This window comes from Polypterus senegalus, chromosome 10, assembly GCF_016835505.1.
Source record: "Polypterus senegalus isolate Bchr_013 chromosome 10, ASM1683550v1, whole genome shotgun sequence".
NCBI classification, from domain to species: Eukaryota; Metazoa; Chordata; class Cladistia; order Polypteriformes; family Polypteridae; genus Polypterus; species Polypterus senegalus.
In genome coordinates this window covers 120,761,540-120,785,732 of record NC_053163.1, presented here as the reverse complement: position 1 = coordinate 120,785,732, position 24,193 = coordinate 120,761,540, and the positions used below count along the sequence as shown (strand labels likewise).

Genomic DNA, 24,193 nt, shown 5'->3' with positions numbered 1-24,193 from the left:
TTAATTCAAGAAAACAGACAGATAAAGAGTTGCTGAGCCACAAATGAAACCCCTGTCCCTCGATGAGGAGTACCAACCACTCTGCCAACATCATTTCTTGAAATATATTTTCATATTTTTAAAGTTTGTGCTATTATACAAGAAAATGGAAACTTCACAAAATTGTTTCATAATGCCGTAAATCTTTGCAGTACTAACCTCTCAGCCTCTCCGAGGCCGAATTTCAATATTTCACACTGCAAAAATTGAAAAATTGAAATCTACACAAGTTTTTAAACCACAATATTAAATCTTGCTTCCCTTATTGTAAAAATGATTGACTTATCAAAAAATTAGTATTTATGATTATTTAGCTTAGTTTAAGAAACCATCTCAAGTAAATTTTGCTTACCCCAATGTCAGATTTATTTATTTTTTTGCTAAATCAAAACAAGACAACTCCCATTTAAAGTTTTCGTGTCTAGCTTTTGCACATGCATTTGTACTTGTACAGTAAAACAGCCACTAAATTCCAATTCTTAACTCCATGATTAATATACATTTAAATGACAACTGTAATTTTGACAGAGTGCAGTCAACAAAATAAGGCCGGTTTTAAATAAAACACGTTATTATAAAGAAGCCATTCACTTACATAGTATACATTTAACCCAGTTAGTCCAATTCAGGGTTCAGAGAGGGTCCGAGTATGTGGTGCAAGGTGGGACCCAACCACAGATGGGGCCTCAGTCCATCATAAGACCCACTCACAAGAGTTCAGTTTCAAGTCACCAGTTAAATAACTTTGGGGACGTGGGAGGAAGACTGCAGCACCTGAAAGCAAAGCCACAAGGACAAGGATGGAAAATGTGAAAACTCCACATGGACAACAACAGAACAGAGGATTTCACGACCTCTGCTAATCCTTCTAGGCTTTTGGTTGCAGAAGCCCAGAGATTTTTATTCTCCACTGGATTTTTTTCCCCTTTCCCCACTGACTATCTGGAACTTCATATAACTGTGTTCGTAAGAATTACGAGCACTTTGAAATCAGTTTGTTTTTTGACTCCCACATATGATATACCACTCAACTTCTCATTATGTCTAGCTATACAAGATGTCAAGCTTTTGTAGTTCTTTTTGGTCCTCTAGACGTGAAAAAAAAAATGTGTGCAGGAAATTAGATCTTTGAAATAAAGAGTAACCAATAGGTGTCTTCTGAAGTTATGCATGCCACATCAGCCCAACCATTGGGTTCACCCTGTAGTAAGATACAAAGGGGTCAAACTGACTTCTTTCCACAAAACTTCAGAAAAATGGGATTCAGTAATATAGTCATGTGGACTGTCATTTTATGCCTTTTTCGAGGTTTCTGATCACAAATGACATACTAATTTTAACATTTGATACTTTGTTGGTGGTCCTAGCCCTGTAAGAGCCACTCCCAGAAGGTTATAAATGACAAATTTAAAACCTAAGCATGTGTGGTATTGTTTTAGACAATTTCAAGGTCAATTATTATGAATCTGATGTAACTTTTTGATCCTTTACTAGGGATCTAGCCCTCCAAGGACCCCTGTCAGAGGGTGAAAATTACAAACTTCTATTACAATTCGGAATATTTAGACTTTGAAGACATTTTAAAGACTAGACATTGAAGTACACATTTTAATATTTCACACAACTATTCTCGTTTATTATGAACTTCTACCTTTTGAAGCAAATCATTGGCTTCTCATGAACATCCTGAATTAGGACAGCTTATAATATTTTTGGTTTATTTTATTATTTTATATTTTTTTGTTTTCTTGCTTTACCATTTGTGTTGTTTTTGTTATAAGACTGACTTAATAACTAATTGATTGATTTTCAAAAAATAGATTTACCTGAGTATTGTCTGTTTAACCAGGTGTAAATAAGACCACTGTGACACACATGCCATACATTTGCACTAAACACAGAATGAGTCATTATTTTCTTAAGTAAATGACTGACAGTTAATCAGGGAATTCTTAATAAGTCAATGAATCAGTTAATCAGTGACTTGATAAATTACTAATCAATGAATATATCAATTGAAAATTAATCAACTAATCAAGCAATAAGGATGATTTAATTGATGACTAATAACATAATCAAGTAACAAACTTTTATTTTCTTTAAACGTATCATAGCAGCACGCATCCCACCCTATGCCTCTTCCTGGCTTCTGCCCACTGCTGGCTGCTGCAGAAAATAATCAAGAAAAATGCCATTACAATATACTTTTTAAAATCCAAACAGTTCAATACAAATTAACACAACTGTTGATTACGTATGAGGCTTAACTATTTTGTTTTACAGAACACTACTCCTTTTGTAAGTCATCCAGCTGTCTATTTTAAATCACTTATCCAATTTAAATAGTCCAGAATCTTGAGAAGCCAGAACTTTTCTTGGAGTTAGTAGGTATGGGGCATGAAGTGGGCTTGTGTTGGATGCCAGTTTACACATCCGCTCATGCACATCAGGCCATTTTAGAGCCACCAGTTAGACTAACAGTTTAAGTTACACACAAACAAGATGAACATGCAAACCTCACACCCAGTGCTGTTAGGTGGCACCATTATTCACTGCCCGAACATTACAATCAATAAGTCAGATAAAAGCCATACTGTAGTGTGAATTTGTCATGGAGAACACAGCCTAATTCCTCCTTAGACATTTTACAGCTACTGTACACAGGGTTATAGATTTTCATTTACTCATTTAACAAATTCAGATGGTCCTTTAATCTGTCCAATTTTAGCCTTGTCAATAAAGATATTTTAAAATCTCTGTAACTAACTACAGATGAGTATGTCAACAGCCACATTTTTCTAAGCTGCCGTGTATCTCTGCACCATTCCGTTTAACTTGCTTACCCAGGACTCCATTTCTTTTGCAGAATTTTCTCTCTCTAAAGGCCTGACTGCACCTGTAGGGTTTAATTTCATTTTTTAATGCTCTACTCAAATTCATTTCCAACATCTTTTCCAGATTTGTATAAAAAAATCTGATTTAAATGTTTCATAAATATCTTACCTGATGTCGGCAGGCTGCCACTGCAAGCACAGGGATGTTTGGTTTCTTTTATTGTTTGTGTAAGAAAGGCGGAGGATGTGGAGTTAATGTTACAATGACACATTTGCCTTCTTTCTGAAACTTTAGGTTCAGTTTAGTACTGCAGCAATGTTGCCTTTTGTTTATTTTGAAATATTTTTTTTTAGTTTTCTTTTAAATTGATCATTTCACTGCACATTTTATACATAGAGTGAGGCACCGTTCAATTAGGTTCAATTCTGTTTTTGGTCATCGGCCCCTGTGTCTTTGTGTGTACTCTGCTTTTCTTTTGATATCTGGAAGAGGTCTTTATGACAACTGGTGACACTAATTTTACTCTGGATAGACTGGAATTCTATACAGGATTACTGTCGAATACTTCAGAAAGAGGCTTTCGTCCCCATGAAAATGAAGTAGATAAAACAGCTAGATAAGCATAAAAAGCCAGAGTTGTGCATTTATAAACTGTGTGTGGATAATGTATCCATGGCTCATTGCACTCCTGCTTACTTTGTTTAATAATATGTTCAAGTGCTCTGATATCAGTTCTACTCTTAAGAATTTCTATATTTGCTTGAAATTCTGATGAAGTCTCAGTTTATTGTTAAGACACAAATTCAATGGTTTCAATAGATTCTGGATGCAGTAGAGGACCCCGTGACTCTGCAACGTCATTCAGTGGCTTACAGTTAAGTTTTAACTTGTAATATTGTGCAAAAGAAATATTCTTTAATAAGAGAATAAATTTAGATATTATCTGGTTAAATTCATACACAAAATCGCAAGTTTTAAGCAAATTTCCACTATGGTACAATTATAGAAATAGTAAACTCTTATTTTGTTTTTAAAGTCATACACTTGTTAATTTATGATCTTTGGCTTATTATCTGTAATTCAATGTATCCAGCAGGGGGCGCAATCACATTTGGAATAAGTTCTTTTTTAATTGCGGAGTGTTACATAACCCGAAACTATGTAGATATGATATAAAAAGGCGAAACCCCTCCCTTAGTGATAGTTAGTAAGAAATCCCATAGGAGAAATAGCTTTCTTTAATGACGGTTTACGTGGCATAACAGACGAGGAAGCCATGACAAGACCTTCGGGAGTGGGAGCCCGATGTATAGAGTCTCACATTTTCGTTGCTGCGTTGGGAGGATTTTCTGGATCAGATGATGTTATGTTCCATCTGTCCGTCGGCTTCAAAGGTATGCCAGGCAATGTTCCAAGGCTTTGTACTATTCCTTCATGTGCAGGCCCCCACTTCAGTGAATCATGCCATTCCCAAACAAGGCACAGAGGATACAGTTTCATGCTGTCTTGTCTTCTAATGCTTGCCTAGCAGTTCTTATATGGTGAACTCCTGTGTGCTAAATCTGGCCTTCTGTTAGCTGTTCATGTGAGTTGAAAGAAAAGTAGATTTATAAAATATTTTTGTAAGAGCACAGTGACATATTAAACTTATATACTTTTTACATTCAGTCACAGATATTTATTTATTCTTGGAATTTATATCTGTCTTTATACGTAAACATTGCCCTGTGCCAAGACTATCCACTTCACACCTCCAGCCACAGGGCCCTAAATGACGTCACAGTGTCCTGTGGAAGGAGTAGCCAGAAAGGGGTCTGTCACCAACAGTCTGCAGCCAGAGTGTTCTTAACGGTCTATGAGTGCAGTGTTGGTGGGCACCTTAAATGACATTAACTATAATACCCACTAGACCTCATGATCAAGTGGCCTGTCAGTTATTTAAGATTCAGGTCTGTTGTGTGCAGCAAGCTGCTGAAAATGTTCTACCAGTCCACAGGAAAGTCTGCTTCATCACAGGGCAAACCCTGGACACTGGCTGTTGTGGAAAAGAGGATGATGTTAAAAGTTGGATGCATTTTTAGCCACAGGCTAAATCCACCATGGCGCGCTAAGAAGCACCTCTGGGAGTGGTATCAGGCAAATCAATGCATCCACCCAAAGTAATCATTAAGTTTATTTTTTAAATTTTATTTATTTATTATTTGAATGATTGATCGATTGATTGATATTATCATCCTGTGAGTCTGTATTCTTGTTTTTTATGTTTTTGCTGCTGTATGGTTTTGAATTTCCCTATGGGATTAAGGTAGTTTATCTAATGTAATTATTTTAAAGTGTGGTAGAATGTATCTTTCTAGCATTGTGGAGTTTATTATTAGCAGGGCTAGTTTAATAACATTCAAACAGGCAACAACAGGCAAAGCAGTGCACTGGGGCTCTACCTACACAACCACTAAGCAGATCACAACATACATAGATTAGCATGGCACCCCTATGCTTGTGGGGACCCTGGGCAACTGCCCGGTGTACCCATGTGTTAAGACAGCCCAGATTACTAGTGGGCACAACGCAAGACACTACACTGGATGGGCAGGCAGGTCATCACAGGGCACCTTCATTCACTCATCCATATTACTTGTTTAAACTTGCCAAGTGTGTGGCTGTGTGTGTGAGGGGACTTTGTGACGGCCTGATTATTTTATGTTATGTTAATAATACTAACAAGGAGTAAAGAGTGGAGGTAGAAGCAAGCTGAACTAAGAATGTGGTGTTTCACTCACTAACATTTTGTAAATCTTACTTAACACAGCTTATGTTACCTTACAGTCACCTTTTCCTCACTGAAATAATTTCAGCTCTACCTTTCAGTGCTTGGTATTAATGCCACACAGCCGAATGAAAAGTAGGTGCTGCAAAATCAGTATTCCTTAGTGCCATTAATATCACAATTAGATCACTGTGACTGTAAATTTAAAATAAACTTAATTATAAACCACTGGCGTTTTTGCTTCACATTGAGATCTGAAAAGGTGACATCTGCCTCAACAAGAACATTTATAGCAGTGTTTACTAAAAGAAATTTTTAGTGAAGATTGTGAAAACAGGCGGCACAATGGTTAGAACAGCTGATTCACAACTCCAGAGTTCAGGATGCATATTCCTTCCATGTGTTTGTCAGTGTTGAGTTTACATGTTCTCACTTTGTTCATGTAGGTCTTCTCAACGTCTTTTAGCCTTACAGATGTGAGTGCTAGGCTTATTCCTAATGCTAGACCATCCCAGTATCACTGTGGGTTTGTGCATACATGAGCTTCATGACATACTGGTGTCCCACCCAGAGACTGTTCCTGTCTTGCACTTTCTGTAGCCAGGATAGGCTTTAACCTTTCGTGACCCGGGCTTCTCTGGGTACTCCTTCCAAATTCTCAAAGTCATGCAGCAGCTGGCCACTCTACACTGTCTCCATGTAGGTGTGTGTGAATGTGTGCCCAATGATCTCCTGGCACTCTGTTCAAAGTTTTAGTGTCCAGTCCTGTAAGGAGAGGCTGCAACCCCCAAAAAAAGTATGTACAGATGGATGGATGGATGGATGTATGTATGAAAATAGACTCCTCAACAGGCTGCTCTCCTTATTGTGTTTGAGTTTGACAGGTAATACTAATTAAAAACACCATTGTGTTTAATATGAATGTAACTATGTACCATGGGTGAAATAATGAAGTTGATAATGTTGACCTTAAGCAACTAATGATAAGAGAAATGCAGATGAAATTTTGCAGTGGTTCACTCACATATGTACTTCCCATCCCTCGATGAATTTAAGCAGTAAGTAGAATGAAGTTGTACATTTAGTGTACATGTCATTTAAAATATTGAATACTCCTTCATCAATCTTTCAGTGGCTCTGTTAGGCCTCTTACCATATGTGTGTTCTGCTGAATGAAGATTTTAAAAAGCAGGCAACAAAGGAGCAGTGAGCCGTGCTGCTGCCTGACTGCACTGGGGCTCTGGCTTGTTTCCTAGCTGTGGCACCATCTGTGTGGAGCTTGCTTACTTCCTCCATGACTGAAGATATCTGTTCCCATCGATAATATGTATACTCAATGTCATATGGACTGGTGTCAGTTTGACAATGTGAGAGTTTTTGAGTGTGAATGTTCCATAAAAGAAGTAGAGCTGGACAGCACCTTTATTTGATGTAGCTCAAATGCAATCTAATTTGCTCTGACACCATATCAAAAAATATAACTCAGGAGTCACCTGACTTTCTCCATATTTTTTACTGTGGTCTTATTGGTAGCACATGAATTTGGGCGAGAGGGCATACATCCACAACAAAAGCAACACCTTTGAATGCTTGATAGAAGAAAATTCGATATAATTAATGGAGGCTCTAAAGGGATAGTCTGTTACAAAGAGGAAAGGTCAGGTGATCTGAAAAGTTCCTCCATTAATATGAAATGGTTGGCAGTTTCAATGAGTGTTTCAATCAAATATTGTAGCTATACCTATTTCCAGCTTTAATCTGAAACACAGTACTATGGATGGGAAAACATTTATCCTCTATAAATACAAAATGATGGCAGATCAGAAACAGATGGAACCATCAAAGATTCTTGTAAGAAATATATAGGGCTTTCAGTTCTCTCCAACTGGCATTATGTAATACGAGAGCACACGCTTCTTTAAAAATAGATTCTTTATTCATACCTAATTGCCAGCCCAAAAACACGTACATCCGAAAACGAGCATTGGAGGACACAGCACTCAAACAAAACCATGGCAGATCTGAAACAGATGGAAATATCAAAAATGCTTGGAAGAAATTTATAGACATTTTCTCCAACTTGTTTTCTGCAGTGGCACATACTCCCTTAAAAACAGAGTTATTATTCATGCCTAATTATCAATGCAGAAGTACACGCACAAGAAGGGAAGGACAAAACACTTAATTGTAAAATTAGTAGGGATTACTAAAAGACAGAACTAATAACAAATGAAAAGGAAATGTAAAGGGATAGGCAAGGGAGTCATCAAAAATAGGCAAAGGCCAGAGTATCAAAAACAGGCAGAGAATCTTTAGACACAGCCAAAAATAATTAAACCAAAGGTCGGACAGCTTGATGAATTCCAAGATGATAGCACTCAAATGTTAAACCCTTGTGACTGACAGAAGATCATGAAAAAAACAAGCAGGCAGCAAACAACCAGCTGAGTCTGGTGACGGCCTTTTTATCATTTTATTCAAATTAAATATAACATATCATTTTAGGCTTACTTATTCCAATTTACCTTTTCTGAGGGTTTACACAAGTAATAGCTTCAAATGATAGTCTTAATAGCAATTCCAAATATGCCGGCTTCTTTTCTCCTTTTTTCTCTTTAACCTGAACATTCAGCTTGGTTATATAAAAGATTTTGCTCTTGACCTTCATTTTGTTCTTGTTTCTGGATATTTGGTACGGAAGCCGAGAGAGGACATGCAATATCGTTATTTTTTTCATTGTTTCCTCGAGATAACAGACTAATTTTATCGCGATCTCGAGAAAACAAAAGATCTTGTTTTCTCGAAATTATGAAATAATTGTATCTAATGTTTAATGTAGAGCTTATTGAAGCCACGTCCTGTTTGAAATGGCAGAAGAACAGAACAGTACTGATCAGCGCATCACATTTTTGTTCAATCAAGGGCTCACGCAGGCTGAAATATATTTATGCCTTAGTTTAGAATATAATAACGTTAAGTGTCCGTCATTTAAGAAGATGGTTAGCAAGGCTTCAGCTGTATAGGCATCACAATCTAAGTGAGCCTGATACCAGGAGCAAACATAAGTTTTGTTTTCTTGAGATCACAATAAAATTATTCAGTTATCTCAAGAAAACAAATTTATATTTTCTGGACATCTCAATAAAATATTCCGTTATCTTGAGAAATCAAAGTTTGTTTTCTTTAGATCTTGATGAAATTAATCTGTTATCTCGAAGAGACAATTAAAAAAAATAACAATATTGCACGTCATCTCTTGGCTTCCGTAATTTACAAAGCCAAAATACGAGCTAAATCTATGTGTAGAAAAGTAAATATAGAAAGAATGATAATATATAGCCCCGTTAATTGCAGTAAATTACTAATACTACAGGGTGCATCAAAATTATGTTAACACTAATGGATTAATTTTATCTTGACCACAACCTTTCCAGGTCGATTGATAGGCTGTGGTGGACCATTGCCATGGCCTCCACACTCCCCTGTTTTGACACCCTGTGATTTCTGGTTATGGGGTATGGTGAAGGAGCGTGTGCATAGCAGGAAAGTTCGTGATATCAATGACCTGAAGGACAGAATATAGACTGTGGTATCATCTATTCCCCATGAAATTTGTGTTCGGGCTTTAAATGGTACTGTTGCTCATTGGTTTTTGCATGTTGAACATAATGGCAAAAAGGATGAGACATTCCTGTAAATCATCTTGCGCATATGAAGCATGTTTTGTGAATAAATTGTTTCCACCATTCAAATGTTAACATAATTTTGGCTCACCCTGTAGATTATAATTGCTTCATATACTGGTACTACACAACTTATATAGAATTTGCTTTTTGAAAAGTGAGTAGTAGGATTGGTTCCAGTAAAAAAAAAAAAAAAACTCAAATCAAGTTTAGTAAACTGAACATTTCAGTTAAGCGATTTTGCTCAAGATCAGCAGATTCTGATATCAGATTCATAAAACTTACATAACACACGAAAAGAGGCTTAAAATCTACATATGCAACTGTTGACACAAAAGTCATGATTTATAAGGAGATTGATCAGATAATGTGCGCATATGTACAACAACTCTGGCCCATTTATATACAAGATTTCAGAGAAACTGGGAAATGACGACACCCATGATCAAGTAGGGAAATGCCAATGACAGCACACACATACACACAAAAAACCCTCAGAGTCAAAATTTTGGGTCTTGGAGAGCAACTATGCAAACATTGGTCCAGATCAGTCAAATGGCATAGGATTGTATAGAAAATATTTATGACAGATAGATAGATAGATAGATAGATAGATAGATAGATAGATAGATAGATAGATAGATAGATAGATAGATAGATAGATAGATAGATAGATAGATAGATAGATAGATAGATAGATAGATAGATCTCTGTCTTGTGCCTATTCTGATGGGTTAGACACTGGGTTCATAACTCTAAACTAAATAAGATAATAACAAAATGAATGAGTGGATAGCCAATAACTTATGTATGGAGTATGGAGCCCATGTAATATTGTTGTGATTTATTTCACAAATGGCCAAGTGGTGTGATGCCTTCAAAAACATACATCACACCAGCATGAATGAAGGAGGAGCACCAAACAGCACTAAAGTGGCTGGCTACAGACTAGATTGGGCAAAAATGAACTCCACTCTCAAAGTTCAAAATTGTATTCTATAACGTCCCAAAACACATGCAAAAAGACTCACAGAGACTCACCGTCAACTCCTGGCTTCTACAGACTAACGCAACAAAAAAATCTTTATAAAAGAGAAAAATAAAATGTGTGTAAAATAAAGAATGTGTCAAATTCAATCGAAGCAAACACAATCCTTAAGAATATTCAAGTAATGGAGCAGAAATGGAAAACAAAAAAAATAAATTGATGATTCAAGATGGGGCTTCACTTCCCAGCCTGCACTTATTGGTTGAGGAAGTCCCTTGGCTGTGATGGAAGGGTGTCCCCGTCTCTCGTGGATCCACCCACAACATACATGGAAAGTAAATAAAACTTTGAAACTAAATAACAACTAAGTAGAATAAAATTATCAGAAAATACACAATTAGACAAATAATAAATGAAACTCCTTGACCATAAAAAAATAATGTATGTTAAATAAAAATACATTTAATTAGGTGTATTCCTAGATATATTGCACATTAACATTTTTGTGTTTTACTTCCTTTTATTTTTTAAACATTCAATTATTCCTGAAAATGCTTTTTTTTCAACAGCTCAAAATGTTAGAACATTTTTAAGGCCATATTCTAATAATGATATATATTTTTTAATCAAATACTTAGTTCAAGGTTAATATTTTGTTATCTTGTTACTTGGCAAGCTCTGGGTAAAAAAAAAACAAAAAAAAAAAAAAAAACCTGCTTTTATTTCTGAAGATTGACTTTAGCTTTTCATTCAGCCACATGAAATACATGGAGATCATCTTTCTTGACATATTTCCCTACTCACGTGATTTCCAATCATCTTTGATTTCTGACATGTTTCTTTTAAGTCATCTTAGTGCAATGATCAATGATTGCCTGATTAATAATTTACACTGACAGAGGTCTCCTTTGGCTTGACTGGCTAAGACGGTTGCTTTTCACTCTTCAAATGAGGTAAGAAAACGGAGTTTGTGTCCTAGGTGCCCAGAAGAGATGGCTCATGCATGACAGGTGTGCTGCCTGAGCAAAGAGATCCAAGCTACAATAAAGCGGACAGTCATACATAATTTGCTCATATTTTCCAGTAAGGGAAACTGTAGTATGCTTGACTGAAGCAGAGGACAAAGATGTACAGACAGCCATTGTGCTTGCCTGCGGGACAGTCAACTGAGTGGGGTTAGGGCAGAGAATGTGTGAGCTCTCCATGGTGCTGAAAACTTGTGCTTCCTTCCTGACCACTACTGGTACTTCAGTCATCATTGACATTTACTGAGAAAAATTATGTTTTTAAAATTATATAACAAATCAAGTTTTACTATTTGTTTAATCTGCTTATATTCATTCATATTTACAGGTCTTTTTACAAAGATTTGTTTTCCAGCTAATTATGTGTTCAGAATCTACAGTATAAAGCAATCAACTGAGAGACACACAGAATTACTGTGCTGTTCAGTATACTGACTTTACATACCAAACAAAAAGAAAAAGTATTAAACCATTTTATATCAGATATGGAAAGTGCATTATATTTAATTGTACAAAGTTAATTTCTGGAAAGCATAAATGAGCTATGAAATATATATAAAAAAAAAAGAATTATGAATAATTAAAAAAAAAGTCAAAAAAAGGAATTTTGTAAGAAGCAATTTTCTTTAGAAAATATTGTCTAATAATTCACATATAGAGATTTTGCAATTTTGAATACTATCAATATGTGATGATTCCACTTTTAAACATAAAATTGTATTTACAGCTATCACAGGAAATATTAATGTGGTAGTGTGATCCATTTTGGAAGGAAAAAACTGATTTTGATTTCAAATGATCACATTTCATATTTGATAGTTATGAATGACTACACAGTGGTTAAAGCAGCTTCAGAATCGTGGCTCAAATCCCAGGCTAGTCACTGTCTTTATGTGTCCATGTATCCCAACTCCCAAAGACACACAGTTAGGTTGACTGGTAGATCTAAATTGTGCAAGTATGACCGCAATGAACTGGTGCTCTGTCAGTTGTTGCTTCCTGCCTTGCACCTTGTTCTGACTCTCCACAACTTTTAAACTGTAATAAACATGGGACAATGGATGAGTGAAAATTATGATATACACTAGTGTTCAAAAGTTTGAAATCACAAATAATTTTTCATGTTTTATGTCAAAGTTGTTTTTTTTTTTTATTGTGATACCATTAAATTGATTTAAAATTTATAATGATAATGGATAATGGACCTGCGGTGGGCTGGCGCCCTGCCCGGGGCTTGTTTCCTGCCTTGTGCCCTGTGTTGGCTGGGATTGGCTCCAGCAGACCCCCGTGACCCTGTAGTTAGGATATAGCAGGCTGGATAATGAATGGATGGATGCATGGATAATGGACTCTCTGTTGGGAAGACTGCAATTTGTGAGACTCAAGGACCGTGTTTTAGATTTGGATGTGAGCAACACAGGAGCACCACAAGGAATAGTCCTGCCGCCCTTTTCTTCACTCTGACCACAAATATAACACAAGGTCATGTCACTTGCAGAAATTCTCTGCACTTATGGGGTGTATTGATATAGGGGATAAGATAGAGTATTGGAGTCAGGGTTAGAAGTTTCTTGGTGCAAAGAGAATTGTCTGCAACTTAACATCAGCAAAACCAAAGAACTGATTTGTAACTGTTGCCACTCCAAAAAGCCTCTATGTCCAGTCATTATTCATGGGTTGGATACAGTGGTGGTCCACTCTTACAAATCCTTGGGGGTCCACATTAATGACAGGTTGGACTGGTCTTGGAACACAGAGGGACTATATAGAAAAGGGTAGAGAATACACTTTTTCCATAGGAGCCTGCTTTTCTTTAAAGGATGAAGTGACGCTGTTCATATCTTCTACAACTCTATGATGGCCAGTTCAATTTTCTGTGGTGTGGTGTTGTGGGCTGGTAACACTTCAAGACAGGCCCACTGAAGTAACCAGCTAATTAAAAGGACAGGCTCAGTTATGGGATGGACTCCTGTCCATCTAGAATTATTAGCAAATGAGAGAATTAAAACAAAACTTAGTGTCATTATGAACAATCCTACTCATCCTCTCTCTGACAACCTCACACGGAGTACATTCAGCCAACGAATAAATGAGCAGAAGTGTGTCAATAAACGCTACTGGGGCTCCTTTATACCAACAGCAATACCCCTGCATAATGCCCTACTGTGACTGTGACTGCCAAGACAGAAGTTTTCTTTCTTTTTAAAGTGACTTGCTTTTTAGTTATTCTGGTGTGTGTGTGTGTATACGTGTATATATATATATATATATATATATTGTCGCATTCGGCTGTGGGTGGAGCCCAGCCGGAATGCCCAGGAGGACCGGAGGAGTGGTTGTACCTCCTCCAGACCGTGAGGCTTGGAAGCCCAACCCTGTTGGGGCCCGTGGCCACCGCCAGGCGGCGCCCTGGTGCCTGAAGAAACCTGGAGCCCAGCACTTCCGCCACACCAGGAAGTGCAGGGGGGAAGAAGACAGGTGACACCCGGACGACTTCCGGGTGCGCAGCCGGTACTTCCGCCACACTGGGGCGTGTCTGCAGAGGAATGCAGGGAAGCAACTGGAGCCCATACGGGTTCCTATATAAGGGGCCGACTCCCTTCATTCAGTAGCGGAAGTCAGTTGGAAGAAGGACGGAGCTGGAGAGAGGACTGGAGGCGGCCAGAAAGGCATGTGAGACTGTGAGGCCGGGACTTTGGGGGATCAGTGCTGGAGGCACTGGGTTGTGCACTAACTGAACTTGTAAATATAACCATTGTAAATAAACAATATATATGTATTATAACATTCCAAACAAATAGATCAATTTTTACAATAATATGACTGAAAACAAATCAACACCCACCCCTAAGAAAGAGAGCATGGCCAGCAAATTAAAACTTAAAGTAAACAGATGAATTAATAAGTAAATTTAGATAAATGGAGAAGAATATATATTTAACTATCTATTAATGTATTTATTTAAAGAGCTTCTATAAAAAGCTAAATTTCCCCCTAGGACAAATAAAGTACTACCTATCTATTTACCTACCTACCTTAGAAGTTTCATTTATATCATGAAAAAACATCTGAAGTATAAACAGTAATAACAAAGTAAACTATTGTGAAATGTTTTATTAATGTTGCAATGTGAATATTGTAAACATTCTTTGATTATCAAATTCACTTGTCAAGATCACAGAAGGCTAATACCTATGTAGCGCAAAGTGGGAAACTATAACATTTAAGACAGTAGTCTGAGTCAAAGTATGGAAGGCAGCAGGCAACCTTCTTGGAGGTGGAAGTAGAGAATTGTGTATTGGTGTATTTTTGATGATGTTTTTGGAAAGAAGGTGTTTGTGACTAATAAAAATCTTTTATTTGAACAAGAATTGTGTTCAGGCATTATTATGTCTATGGTTTGGGGCTCAGTGGTTACCTTGTGTTTTCAAGAGGAAGAACATACAAATTCCAAAAAGACAGCTAGATTCAGGATTTCAACAGTTTGAAGCTGTGAAACAGCAGACCTACACACTGCATCACCATCCCACAAAAACAGTAAACATGGTGTTGAGTAAAATAAAACCAATTACAATCAATATACAAGTGTACACATCATTCCATGACGGACTAAATTGCAGGAAAAAAGCTTTGACAGTTGCTTAATCATTTATTTTGTATTTATGCCAACAAACACAATATAAGGCTTATAATGTGCTGCCTTGTTAGTATTCTGTGGCTCAAGGTAAATTAAAGTTGAATTCTGAGAATTTCTACATGTCACAAGTTGACCTGAAGAACGCCTTTGATCTTTTCCATCAGCGCTGACTTTGATCCTTTCATAGGCATTGAAATCTCTATACTTCAGTTTACAGCACCTCGTGACAGGATGATGATATCCAGCACAGATCTTTCACACAGCTTCTCCACCTCATCTGGTGTCTGTCAAAGCTCCTTGATAACACCTAGTGTGTTCTATAAAGCTGTCAATTGAACATTTGATGAGTTATGTGGCACAGTGGTGTTACAATAAAGAATGATAGTTTCTTATATTGATGATACTTCCTTCCTAGACAGTGCAACAGCAAGTCGACTTGTAAGTGGAGACAGCTCAGTGGGCCATTTGTTTTGGAAGAAGACACATCTTGAGATAATCAGGTTTAAAGTCACCGGATATTATAACTAGACTTCTTATCAAAGCTTTACAGAACTTCGCATAACTGGGAAATCAATTGGTAGATATAAAGGACAGAATTTCACTGGTAATCTCAGCAATACAATCATTCCGGCAAGTACAATATCAAAATAATTGTCAACTGGAACAAAACATGGACTCTTCATCACATGCAGTTTGCCAGATTTTCTCAACAGATATAAATCAAGAATGATCCTAAACCTGGATCTTCAACATATGGACATCTTCCATGCAATCATAGACATAGAAAATTTGGATTCCCTGGTCTAAGTACAAAAAAAATAACGAATTCACAGTAAGAGCAAGTCTGGCATCAATAGAGACCACCTTCAGATGTTGCCATCTGGTGTTTCTCAGTCATGTTGCTTAAGCAGATGACTCTACTCCTACACAAAAAAGACACTCATATGTATATTGGGCATTCACATGGGGCTCCAAAGTTTGTCATTCTAGGAAAGGCCTCCTACCCACTCAATAAGGGTGCAAATCAAGGATGGCACAAACCATCTACATAAGAAGGTATTGAAACTGAACTGTTGAAATAGTCATTGTTGTTTATTTCTATAGGCATCAGTTGCCTTAACATTTTGATGAATGATTGGAACTTTCAAGTCAGGTTGGGGAGCATGCACTCGTACAGCATCTTGCCGCACTCACCACATGAAGAAAACAGCTCGGAATCCTTGATGGCAAACACCCCCCTCCCACACAGGCAGACACACAGTCCTGTCCCACCACCCTGAAATGACCATCTATTTGCTGCACCCAGGTTTTACGTGGCCTGGTCCAGTTGCTTGTGTCCTCAACAATGAGGATCCTGCAAGCCAGATCACTGTCCAGGAATCACACTACACGGCCGTAGGGCCGTAACTGACACCCCCTCACAATGCAGGTAATGTGTCTCATTTGGGACTCTGTAAGCAACTGCTCATTTGACACAAAGTCAAATCAGTGGTACCCAAGGTATCTGAAGACACACAGTACCAAAGGAGTCCAGTCATTGTCTCAGGTCACTGAATAGCGTCCATGTCTCGCAACCAAATAGCAAAACAGGAAAGCACCAGGACTCTAAAGACTTAGACCTTCATCCTTTTGCATAGATATCCGGAGTGCCACACACCCCTTTCCAAAGACATCACGACCCTCACACCCCATGCTTTTCTAATGCATTTACTGACTTTATGGGAAGAGCCACCAGAGACATGAATGTTGCTGCTAAGGTAAGTAAACCACTCGATGAGGTTGACATTCTCTTTCACAGACAGACACACTGCTAACAGCTGTGCCTTAGAGGTCATTGAAGACCTGGATCTTGGTTTTTATTCAGTACACTCGCAAGCCCAGACACTCAAGACTCCTCGCTCAATCTCTCAAGAGCCCCTAATGCATTGACTCCACAAAGATCACAGCATTGTCAGCAAAATCAAGATCAGTGAATCTTTCCTCACCAACAGATGCCCCACAGCCACTGGACTCCACAACCCTGCCCAACACCCAGTCCGTGCAAGCACTGAACAGAACTGAAGCAAGAACACACACCTGATGAACCCCAAAATCAAATGGGAAAAGCATAGTGGTTCTGCCTCCACTGTGCACGGCACTCACAGTACTAGGTACTCCAGTCAGTTGGGATGACACCTGTCTATCATATGGAAGCAAAGATTGCTTGCAATGCAAGGAGGACAACCTAACCAACAGCTTGGAGAAGTTCACCCCAGATACCACAGATCCCTGCAGCCTTTCCTACCTTCAGCTGGTTCACCACCTGTGCACTCTCAGTGAGACTGGGTGGTTCACAGCTAATTGGAGGATCAGCCTCAAGTACTGTGGACTCAGAGATGTCCAACATCCTATCCGGAGGATCAGCTTTAAACAGCTACTCAAAGTAGCCAACCCAGTGGGTCTTTATTGCAGTGCCATCCGTAAGGACCATTCCATCACCGACCCCTGCCAACTCTCAGAGGAACAGATTAGGTTGTGTATAATGCTTCCATTCCTCTATAAGGACGACGTGGGTCACTAGATCATAGATGGTGTGTCACATTCTCATAGATTCCTTCAACAAACGACTCCTTAACTGCACTCAGAGCCCTCACAGCCGTCCGTCTCAGTTCCCAGTATAGACCAGAGTTGCCATCAAGCCATGTGTTCAATGAGATCCAGGATACCCTGCGAGATAAAACACCTCCTTTTGGGAACACTGACAACACCAGCATAGCCCTCTACAACCTTTGGGTCTTGTCATGGAAAGTCTCCCACATCACATTAGGACAGCGGTTCTCAAACATTTATATTTTGTGCAATCCCCCTTTTCAACCTGGAATAATTCTGCGCCCCCTGCATAATATAAGATACAGTAGATGAGAATAACCCATGATACAACAAAGGTATGATACTCGTACAGTGTCGCGGTATCCTATCATTTTTACTTCTACAAGATTTGCATGTGTTCGGCTAACTTCAATGAAATATTTTCAATCTATTTTTTTAAAGCGCTTTAATAACTGTTAAAATGTCTTGTGTGGTTTTTGGTAGTAATTCTAATCCCAAAAACAATATTTTTTTATGTAAAGAAACGATTAAATAGGTTTTCATTTTTCAAAATCTCGTAAATGAGGACACCGATGAAGTCAATCTGCGTGAGACGAACGTATTTTCGTGTGACAAATATTATACCACTGTTAGTTGTATCATGAAAATAACCCAAGATGCAGTAAAGTATTTAACTCAATTTGGCAATATTGGCTACGCTGCAAATGTGGTGCAGTCATGCTGAATTATCACCTGATCTACTGTTACCTGAATATTCGCAACAGATTACGAAACGTCTCGAACTTTCTGGATTGAAAATACTGTACACGACTATAAAAGCAGCTGCAGTGGGGCCGCTTGTCATAGAAACAAACTTCAAATAGAAAAGGAGCTCAGAGTGTCTATCTCGAATATCAAACCAAACCTGAACAAGCTGTGTACTTTAAAGCAGGCACATATTATTCATTACATCTATGCCTTAGAAATGTTTTATTTATTTTTATTTATAATGCATTTGTTGTGATTATATGTTTGCAAATTTAAATTTAAATAAAAATGTAAACAATTTATTTTAATGTTCAATTATTTGACGCCCCACTTGTACAGCTTCAGCGCCCCCACAGTTTGAGAACCGCTGCATTAGGATTAACAGTCACACCCAAGTCTAAAAGTTCAGATAGTGCCACCACTAAAATATGGAGTTTACAAAACTCCTCCAACAGTAGAAGAAGATGATCATCATGCCAGAGAGACCAGATGTTCAAATGGGTTGCGTCAAATTGGGACCTGAGTGAGGCCTGCAGTAGGCAATGCCTCAGCCCCACACCAGTTCCGATCCCCAACAGGCCTTACCCCATTTGCTCTCCGACAGTTTCAGATCTCCTGGGGATGAGGCTTCCAAGAGCTTTCCCCCATCCCCTTCATAATGCGAGCAGCCTTCCTATGGGCAGCGGCAGCAGAGCTACTCCCACAGAGAGCAGAAAGGGGGTGTGCCTTTCATAGCTGTGTGAAGTTTTTACAGTGGCCAGAGTGCCAATCCTGCCACCAACAACGAAGTTTTTCCTGCAAGTTGGAGGACCACTTATTGGAACATTAATGTTTACTTAATTTGTTTATAAGAAAACTGTAATCTAAAGTTGCCACATCAAAAAAAATAATCACACTGAGACATGTTTTAAAACACAGAGTAATTTTGGCCTTGTTTCAGATTCAATTATTTTATACAAATTTGTGTAAACCCAACTGACACCTTACAAGTTTAACGTGGCCTAATATTCTGGCATTAGAAGCAAAGTGAATTTGTAGAAATTACCTTTACCTATTTTTTCCAATTAATGTTAAGGTCAGACTGTGCTTCAGACCTATTAAATAAAAAGTCAAATGAAATGTTTTTTATGAATAACAGAATGTCAACAGCATGAAGAGAAATAACATCAGCAGATGATGCAGTATATTGGACATAGCAGTTACGTAACTGCTTGAATAAATGGTTCCTGTGTCAAAACAAAGAAGCTCCTTTGTGAAAAACCTTTTAAACTAAGAAAGAGGGGTAGCATAACAGAGCTTGTTAAAATATCACTCACTCATTGGCTCACTTCCCATTTGTTTTTCCTGGTGAGAGTTATGGGAGCAAAAGACTAGAGCAGTCTATCTTCAGCAAAATTTTCCAGCGCCTCCTTTTAAGGATTTCTCAAACCCGTGCAGGGGAGCCGAGAGATATGATCCCTACATTGTGACCTGTCTCTTCTCTCCCTGGTAAAATACTAGTAGGGGGCAAATAATAGGAGGTGTTTTACCATTTTATCATACTATGTACAGTTTAAACAGTCTTTGGCAATGTCCAGGGAGAGAAAATTACTAGCAAACTTTGAAATAAAAACTGTATTGTTTCATTTTTATAGCCAGTTTAATTAGATTGACCAATTTATAAATGATGGACATTTTCAGGGTAAGTATTTGGATAGTAATTTGAGAGCAGATTTTCATCAACAATAGAAGCTACAACCTCTGGCACATAATGGGTTCTTAATTGCATCCCAGTATAAAAGCGGTCACTACCATAACAATACTTGAAGATTTCGCCATACCCGTTTAATAGATCTTTATAAGATTTGCCACCATTTTAGCAAAAGTTTATGCAGATTCTGCAGATGCCTGAAAGTTAGCAGAATGGCTTCAGAATTCAATTAAATACCATTGTAAAGGAGTTGTATTTTTTGCAATGCTGAGGATATTGTGCACCAATGATTTTGATGCCATACTTAGAAGACTAAATCATTTATTCTATAGATTTTCAACTATGTCACAAGTAACTGTCAAGCACTCAGTATGCTACAGTCATGAAGCACACAAAGCTAGAGGGGATTTTGTGAATGACCCATACCCAACAAGTTGTGTATAGATTCTAGTATAAGAAATATTTCAATAGCAGCCTGTAAAGAACTTTGAGTTGCATAGTTTGTATGAAAATGTGCTATATACATAAATGTTGTTGTTGTAAAAATAAAAAGAATATGGCTTCAGGCAAGGCTAGCTCCATTGTCATCTGAGTGCTGTTGTCTACAGGGGTTTTTCCCCACTTTCTCCTACTTTCTTCCCCTTCACAAAGACTTGAAAGTTCAATAAAATGGGCATTCTAAATTGGCACAGGGTTGATGTGTGATTGAGTGAAAGCTGTGATGGACTGGTACTCTGTCAGGGTTTGGTTTCTACCTGGTGTCTGGTGATGTTGTAATAACCTCAGAGCCCCACACAACCCTGAATCAGATTGGGGGTCTACAAATGTTATATAGCTTCTGATAAGGAAACATGAATGTCATATTATGAATGTTTATAAAGAAATAAGAGTGGACTGGACTATATTTTAAAGGAAATGACACTACTGCTTAAAGAGATTTACATTTCTCAGATACCATCAGAAGAAATGATGCTTCAAAAGTTATAAAAATACACTGTATTTTGCTGCATGTCATTTTCATATTTCACAGTCTCTTTTCTATAGAAAAAGGCAAACATTCTGGTTTTGTTCAAATTTGATTAATTCTTCTACACTACTCATTTTTCTTTATTGCTGAGGCAGCTTCTTGTCATCGAGCTACTCTTGAGGTGACTGCCCTCATTACTGCAGACTGGCATCAATATGAGTGCTGCCTGACCTTTTTAACCAAAGTATTTAACAGACAGAGACAAAGTTTGGATATTATTTGAACTTTAGTAATGGCCTAGCCTCTTGTTTCTAAAATCTCATTAAATTATTCGTGTTGCCTTACTTGTTAGGAGTGTCGAGTCCACAGTATCAAAGAACTCATCAACAGAAGAGAACAATATTCAATCGGCTAAACTGTGCACAATAATCATCCACTGAAATGAAGGGCAAATGTGCAAAATTAGTTTAATATACATTACATGATTATATTGCTTCAATAATTTAACATAATTTGAAGCAATCCATTGCTAACCTGGCTATGTTTGTGTTAATAAACTTAATACAAATCTGAATTTTTCAGATCCCAACAGCAACCCTTCAATATCCACCAGTCCATCACTAGGCACGTAAATGTCTCACTGTGATGGAAACTGGGGCGTCAACAGCCCAAACCCCAACACAAACACATATGTTCAGTCCCGGGTTCAAATAAAGGTTGGTTATACCACAATCCTTTATAAGGTACAAAATAGCACAGGTTTTTCTCTCCTCGCTATGATTTCTCTCACCACCGCACTGCCCTCCTCCAGTCAAGTGTTGCCTCTCTGCCTCTCAGCTCTGACTCCCTGGATAAGGATGTGTGGACCCTTTTATTTCAGACCTGGGAGAACTTCCGGTACCAGGGCAAATTCCAGAAGGAAGTACTTCCGGGCCACACAGAAGTCCATTATAACAGGGAGCTTGTCTCCCTACAGTGCCCTGTTATGGCACCCAGTGACCCAGCAGGGCTGCTTTGCCGGACTAAATTTTCCGGCATGCCCTGCTGGTTTCCCACTGGGCACCGATATCTAAGGCTGCTGCCATCTAAGATGCTGAAGGAGTAAAAACCATCCAGTGACATTTCTTTTTATTAGGCTCTCAGTCCATGCTTTTCCATGCTTCCTTCCCAGTCTGATTCCTTCTTCCTCCCTGGCCGGGATGCCTATATGCCTGTTAGGAGTCTCCCAGTAAGGAGGATGGTAAGGAACTATCCTCTCTTCTGACCAGGATGCCTGTCCAGCCCATGTGGCATGTACAATCACATATTAATTTTACAGTATTAACTTTAACTTACAGTAAATCTGATGCATTTTCCACTTGCCAATTAATCTAACTTGCACATCTTTGGGATATGGAATGAAAACCAGAGTATCCTGGGAAAAATAAAATGCAGACATGAACAGAATGTGTAAATTACCCACTGCCTCATTCTATAGTAAGAACAGAGAAGCATTGCCCAAGAGAACAAGAGAAGAGACATTCAGCAGACAGGCAGAGGAAGAATGTACACTTCTTGGAGAGACACATGGAGACACCAAAGTTAGGAGGTATTGAGGAGCAGAACCATAAGTTCTAGATCCTTGAAGAAATAGGGAAAATCAGAAAAAAACGAAGAAGAGGAGTAGTTGGTGTGAAACAAGAAACAGAACAGAATTTGAGCAGCTGCATTCTGGAGGAGCTGGAGACATTAGATAGCAAAGGAAGCTCTGCCAAGTACTGAGTTGCAATAGTTAGGCCAAGAGAGAACCAGTGCCTGAACAAGAAGTTGTTTGGCATTATTAAGGAGAAAGGGGTGAGTTCTTTGAAAATTATATAAAAAAAAAAGAAATGCCATGATTGGGCCATTTGAGGAGTATATTAAATGAATAAAAGTAAGGCGTCTAGAGTCACACCAAGATTCCTGAAAATGACTGATGATTAAAGGGTGACCTCTTCAAGAATAATGCTTAAAGAACAATCCGAGGAAGGAAACTCAGAAGACAAGTACAGGATACCTGAGATTGGAAGATTAAGTAGAAGGTAATGAGCATTCTTCCATGATGAGATGGCAGAGAAACAGTGAGAGATCTTGGCTAAAACCTGTGGGTTGTAACAGGGAATTAAAAGGGAGATTTACGCATCATCAGCACTGAAGTGGTATAAGAAGCCATAGTGAGTGAATGTAGAGAAAGAAATAGATCCAATGCTGAATGCTGAAGCACTTCTGTGGAGAAGACAAGTTTTTAGATCAGGATCAGTCAGAAAGGTAGGACTTGTACAAGTCTAAAGCTGAGCAACAGATTTCCACTTTACTAAAGGAAGAGTTAAGCAAGGAGTGGTTACCAGTATCTAAAGCTGATGAAGGGTCAAGAAGGATAACAACAGAGAAGAGGGAAGCAGCTCAAGCAGATCTAAGGGCATGTGTGACTGAAAGCAGCGCAGTCTCTGTAGAGTGACCCCCAAAGAATCTAGATTGAAGAGGATTTAGTAGATTGTAGTAAGATAGATAAGAGGAGAAATGTTTTTTGGAGTATGCATTCTAGAGACTAGGACATGAATAGCAGAATGGAGACAGGACAGTAAGGCAAATGAAAAGTGGGAGGGCTTCCTGAGAATACAGTAATCTTATCATCTATACAATTAGTTCAGTACAACAAAATACCCTATGAATGCTAAAACAAATGATGTAATTACATTCAACATCATCAAGAAACTTATTGACCTATACTTTAAATGTAAGATTATTATTCAGTTTTTCAAATTAAATATCTGTTTCATACCAAGCCCATGCATGTTTGCCATCTTAAGAAGCATTTATTTTAATACTTATCCACAATGTTTTGTGTAGTGCAGGGAACGAATAGCTGATTTATTAACTCCACAATGTCCACATTGCATGCGCTGTGTGTACAATTATAAAAGCACACAGCATGTACAATGAGGATACTGTAAAGCCACAGTCTGTGAGCTCAATATATCTGGCTGATCAGTAAAAGAGGAAAGCACGATACATGAAAAGGCCACAAACATTCCTAAAATCCAATATTCGTGAACTTATCACAGAGACTGGGGAGCTATTGAAGGGTATTTACGTATATGATGTGTCTTCTCTATGATGCAATGTGATGTAATTGTGTGTTGGTGGAATGTGTTGTAATAGAAAAACAATGTTCTTGGTAATCAAGCAAGCAGGAATAATGGTTGGT

The 24,193-nt window shown here is 38.1% G+C and overlaps 1 protein-coding gene across 7 annotated transcripts in view; it reads right to left on the bottom strand.

Annotated features, from left to right (window-relative positions):
• The window catches only part of htr2cl1 (5-hydroxytryptamine (serotonin) receptor 2C, G protein-coupled-like 1), a 740,469-nt gene that overhangs the window by 477,244 nt on the left and 239,032 nt on the right, over positions 1–24,193 (bottom strand). For 5 of the 7 annotated variants that reach the window (XM_039766482.1, XM_039766488.1, XM_039766483.1 and 2 more), the window contains one exon: positions 635–813. The exons of the other annotated variants lie outside the window; for them this stretch is intronic. The gene's annotated coding sequence lies outside the window, so the exon portion shown is untranslated. The remainder of the gene's footprint in view (positions 1–634; positions 814–24,193) is intronic. 7 annotated transcript variants of the gene reach the window in all.